Below are 5,925 nucleotides of genomic sequence, written 5' to 3' on the forward strand. Positions count from 1 at the left end.
TATGACATACAAATAGACATAAGATAACATACAGAATTTATAATAATTTAGGATCCCTGATGAAATGAGTAGATAACCTTTTATTTGGAATTTCCAATATCAGGTTCTTCATCTTTATGTGTAAGAAAATGGAAATGTTTTTGGTGGGGTTTAGAGTTGAAACTGGGGAAATGCTGGAAATACATCATTTATGTTGTGCTGTGTGTGTGTGTGTGTGTGTGTGTGTGTGTGTGTGTGTGTATACACATACATTTTATATACACATAAAAAGGATAAATCCTGGGCTTTCAATGCACTTGTAGCTCCCCGCCATAGAGCATAAAAAAATGTTCTTTTCACACACAAAAGATCTTATCAAACATCATATCATAAAGTTATATTAGGAAAAAATAATAATAAAAATTAAAAAATAAAAAAGCCTTACAGGAACAAAAAAATAAAAAAGCCTTACAGATTATGCTCCAGATAAGTGAATACATAAAATTTTGTAAGGTTGCAAAAAAATAAAAAAAAATAAAAAACTCCTCCCCCCATACACACATGAACACTAAAATAAATATAATTTTAAGCTAAAAAACAAACATCACATTATGGATTCTTTTAGTCTAATAAAAAGTTGGCTATATTGTGAGCTTACGTATATATTGATTTATTCTTCCTAGTTATTTTAAACTATAAAAGAAAATTGTAAGAATTAGTATTTATATTACTATAGTTAAAAGACCCAAAAAAGTCAGGACTGACCACTTGAAGGCACTATGTCAAATACAGATAATCTTAATTTTAAAAGCCTCAAAATAAGTAACCCAAGAGATGCTGTGTTTCTCTATATAATGAGGAAGTCAAACAAATTTTGATTTCCACATTACTAAAACAATTTAATCTTTCTATCACTAAAATACATGGAGCTATTTTCCTGAGGCATTACTACCAAATCCTCAACCCAGACCAGTACTTACAATAGAACAACTTATTTTTGAAACATGCTAATTAATTATATCTCTAGATGATGACTAAAAATTATTCAGACTGCCTGCCTAAAAGTAAAAGAAAGTGTGAAAGATAGCAATGCCTCATTGACCCAGATCTAGTAGTTAAGCGGGGTATGCCATAACTGGGTATCAGAACTGCTGTTAAGTGACAAGTTTTATTTTAAACATATTATGGAAGTATTCCTACCATGTATTAGAAATATCCCTATCATTTTAACAGTTGCAATACAATATTCTCAACAACTGTGTGTGATCTGTATGACCATCAATCACTCTACTGAGAGGTAATGCCATATGCCTAAGAGGGGAGCTACAGCTGTGTAGGAGATGTCCTATGCTAAGTAGTCCCTAATGGTTATGCAGCATTTACCTTGCATATTCTCCCTTATTATGTATTAGGTTACACGTTTCCAAAAGGCTTATTGCTACTATCACTGTGCCTGCTTTTTTTTTTTTTTTTTTTTACAGCCCCCAAAGATTCATACAATCAAGATTCTCGGTAAAGTAAGGATAATGGTTTAAGTCAATAGGCTCTAGGTAAGGGCTTCTTCTATGGAATAAAGTGCATGGGTATTTTTGATCATTCATTCATTTAAAAACACTAATTTATTAAGCACCTATTGTTAACAAGGCACTGTGCTAAGGGCTAAAACGGCAGAGATAAATAAGTAGGCACAGTCCCTGTCTTCAAGGGGCTTCAAGGTCTTTCCAAGGGATATTTCAAATACTTTTTTTTTTCTATTTGAAAGCCTTTTAGAGTCATGGCTGTGTCCCATTTGCTGCAACTGCTAGAAGTCTAACAACTATTGGGTACATCTGACATGAACACAATCTGAAAATCTCAAAGTGCTTCAAAATAACATAACAAATTTCATTTATCCTCACAGCATCTTTATTAGGTACATCAGTAGTTCAAGTCTTATGGGGGAATTAAAAGAAACTTAGATGACAAGGAGACAGTAGCAGCATTTGGGCACTCTCCTGAAGACTGAGCCTCCTGCTAAGCTCCTACACAAAGGCAATGACACCTTGATTAAAGTTGCCAAATATTCTGGCTTGCCACAAAGGTAGTATAGGGTAGCATATTACTGAATGAGTTTTTAACTGAGGTCCGTGGATAGACTTTAAGATGGAAGGGAAAAATGATCTTTATTTTCACTAAACTGTGACCGAAAGTTAGCATTTCTTCCATTATGATTTTTAAATTCAACTTTTTTTAGGAGCCTAGCAGCTTCAGAGAGTCCATGATACAGAAAAAAGTTAAGAATCTCTGCTTTAGAGTACTGTTTAAAAAAAAAGGAAAAGGGTTTTCCAAGTCTTGTGATTCAAGACAATCAAAGATTACTGCCTTCTGAATTTGGTTAAACCTCGTGCCTACCAACAACACCCCAACAGCTGGGAGATGGAAATTTCAGTTCGTCCAATATCTTATCTATCCCATATCATCACCTATCAGTTCCCAAATGCTCTTCCGGAAAATGTAATTTTTACAACTCCCTATAAATTCTTTTTTGGCAGCACAGCACTACTCTGTCTTATTGTATCAAGCCATTGCCATTATACGGAATTATTAATACAAATCCTTAACTGTAGCTTCCTCAAATTTTGTGTGGTTTTTGTTTTGTTTTTTTTTTTTAAACAGAACAAAACATCAGGGAATTAAGTAATAGTGGTGATTAAGCTAGGGTTCACATTATTAGCTAAGAAAAATATTGAATGAAGTTGGGGAAAAGTTCTCATTTTCTAATGAAAAGCAGCAAGAGTTAAATTTAAAATAAAATAAGTTTACTATATTGTTCTTGACTATTTTATATAACTGAACTTAGTGAGTCTTCTTTGGGATTAAAATCTGCAACACCAGAGTTAAGCAGGACTCTCATACAATGACAAGGAGTTTGAAATTACTTCAAGCTACCAAAACACTGATCCATTAAAATGTGAAAAGGAAAAGAGGAAAAGTAAGAGATGGAAGGAAAATGAAGTCAGAAAAAGAAAGGAGAGGAGTCACATCTCTGTAGACAATACTATGTCTAATATTCATTCTGGATAATCTCAGTATTAACCAGACATCACACCAAACAAATGTTAAAATTCTTGGAAGCAAAAATTGAAACATTGTCATTACTAAATTATGACCAATAAAGATCAACCACTGTCATCATTTCAAACAGTCTGTCCATCACAAAAATTTAAGGTCAAACCAGGCTTCCTTAATATGATTAAATGTCAACATCTACCACATTCACTTTTTTTCCAGTCTGTTTGGGAAGTCATCATTTTCTTTTATATCACTTAAATTTAAAGTTTTGCTCATGTTTATATTATCCAAGTAAAACACAGAATCCCCAGTTATTTGCCTAGTTCATTTTTCCAAATGAATGATTAGAAGAGTTTATGAGCTTTAGTTATCTCTGAGGTACCAAAAAATATCTGCACTCCTGTGTGTGTCCATAGTCCCTATGAAAGGTTATGTGGTCCCATACCTTACCTTTCCTATCCTTCTGTACCTGATAATCGGGTAAAGAGGCAAGATTTTAGAGGTGAACTAGCCTTGGTACAGCTAGTAAGGAAGAGGAAAATATTGTAAAAGCTGCCAATATACCCCAAAATGCAAAGGATCATGCTTGTCTCTAAGCAGCCATGGACACAGCTGTACCACAGAGACATTGGTAGAAAAAATGAGCTGCAAATAGCTGCTGATTCTTGGTAAAATGATTATAAGCAGTATGTCATAATAGAAAAGAAAACCTCACTGAAATGGCTCTAGCTTGTAAGGACATGGCATTAAATAAATCTCTCCCAGCCTCAACTACTTCAACCGAAGAATAAGAAGCAAGTAGAAATTTAAGCTAGATCATCGAGAATATCCATTCCAGTTCTAAAAAGTTACATTCTAAGAATGCTCTATGAAAAAGTGGGAACACCACTAGCTGCGGCAACTATGGGCCACCTTGACACTGTGTTGCAACATCCCCTTTCATTGGGAAACCACAGACTCTTTGCAACAGAGAGAATATATCATGGCAGCCAAATGTGAAAGGGGGTTTTGGCTACAAAAGGGAATGACCAAAGGACAAAAAAACTGTTGGCATTGCCAACAAGAGTCCTTCAGAACTCGAATTTCTCCTATCTAAAGTAGGAGACTGATGAGATGCCTGGGAGGGAAAAGGATGAGGTAGTCACTCCAGGGTAAAGGGTTATAAGCCCTGCCCATTTGGGAGTAAGGACACCTATGGAAACAAATACCTAAAAACATCAAAATAACTTGGACCATGGGACAGCTAATAGAGTTCTTTCCATCTTTGCAAAACAAATTCATTCATTTCCCTTATTTTGATTCTTAGTAGCTTTGATCACGGTTACCATAAACCAAATATGAACCTTAACCTAAAATAACAAACAATAACGTACACACTAATGTCTATAATCAAGACGTGCCTATTTGGCTTTATCATTAAAAGTATTTTATTAAAAATAGTCCACACCTCTTTCCAAGTAATCCTGTAGAATATGTTAAGAAATTTTTGTCTGCAAGTCATAAATAACTATGAAACTGAAAGTTATTATTTCTGGCTGAAAAAGTCATGGTAATAATCAGGGTTTTCAATTTAAACTAGCAGTTTTCAGTTAACCACAAATTTGACAGCTTTCCTGATTCATAAACATTAGCCCAGGTTTAAGATATATATATATATGTATGTATGTATACACACACAGATGCTATTATTTGTATAATAATCAATTAAGACAACTAGAAGGAGATGAGAGAACCAATGGTTCTAAATTTCATTCTTAATAAATAAAAAATTTTAAGTCTGTTTTTCAAAATTGCTTCTAAATCAGTGGGGTAAAATGACACCAATAGCATGCAAGCTGGCATACAGATGATTCACACTGCAATACAATAAGCTACCAAAGAAAATTAAACTAGGACAAATCTTTACATCACAACATTTCTTAAAAGTTATCAAAAAATTCCTAACTTTTTAATCATATCTTTCAACACAGAGAATTCCATCTTTAGAAAAGTATATCTTAATGGGCAAAACACAAGTTGGATGAGCTGGCCAACTTGGTATCTTGGATAAATAAGGCTGACCCCTTCTTATTTACCGCAGAAGTATAAACATGTAGAATGAATTCAATAATGTTCACAAGGCACTCCATAAAGACATGCTATTAATACAAGGAATAATTATAAACCACAGACATCCTCTACAAAGTCCCTATGGGGATGGGAAGACATTTTGCTACCAGATAACTTTTAAAATTAATCATGGTTGGATCAATTAGTAGTAGTCCAACATAGTAAAATTAGTCTAGAGACAAAAATCTTTTAAGTTAATGGTTCATAGTTGAAAGCCAGAAGTTGTAAGAATCTTGGTAACATTTAAATTATATGATTTTGATAAAATCCAAAAAGAGTAGAAGTGTTCCACTTTTTTTTTTTTATTTTGGCAAAGATGTGGTAACTAAAGACCAATATAACTATACAGGATTCAGTAAGAGAGGGTAACTATGGATTTGCTCTGTGTGCTTTTGTGCCAACCCTCAACCAAGGTAGTCAGCTTGCGATTTCCCTACTAATGGGTGTAAGACATGGAACTCTGATTTCAGTTACTGAAGCTAGACAGGAGCCAGGCCACGTCAACCAGCTCCTCCAAAGGGAGCACCTCCAATACCAGAAGAGGGTTCTCCTTACAGCATGCCATCACAGGAACGTTTTCCATCCTCTTCAGCGATGACAGTCAACCAACTTGTCAGCAGGACTTATTTTCTGAGTTGTCTCAGTAATAGCGCTCATGTAGAAACTGTACCATTCATGTTCTCTCATTTTCCCTTAAGGGAAAGGCATGATGACAATTTGCAAGGGCCCAGTATTTTTGTATGGAAGGAGAGAGGGAAATAAAGAAACTGGAACATGAAATTATTC

At 34.5% G+C, this 5,925-nt stretch overlaps 1 protein-coding gene across 1 annotated transcript in view; it reads right to left on the reverse strand.

Annotated features, from left to right (window-relative positions):
• Positions 1–5,925, reverse strand: part of MRPS6 (mitochondrial ribosomal protein S6) — a 90,501-nt gene that overhangs the window by 48,814 nt on the left and 35,762 nt on the right. The window lies entirely within an intron of this gene.

The sequence above is a fragment of the Notamacropus eugenii genome, chromosome 5 (assembly GCF_028372415.1).
Source record: "Notamacropus eugenii isolate mMacEug1 chromosome 5, mMacEug1.pri_v2, whole genome shotgun sequence".
NCBI classification, from domain to species: domain Eukaryota; kingdom Metazoa; phylum Chordata; class Mammalia; order Diprotodontia; family Macropodidae; genus Notamacropus; species Notamacropus eugenii.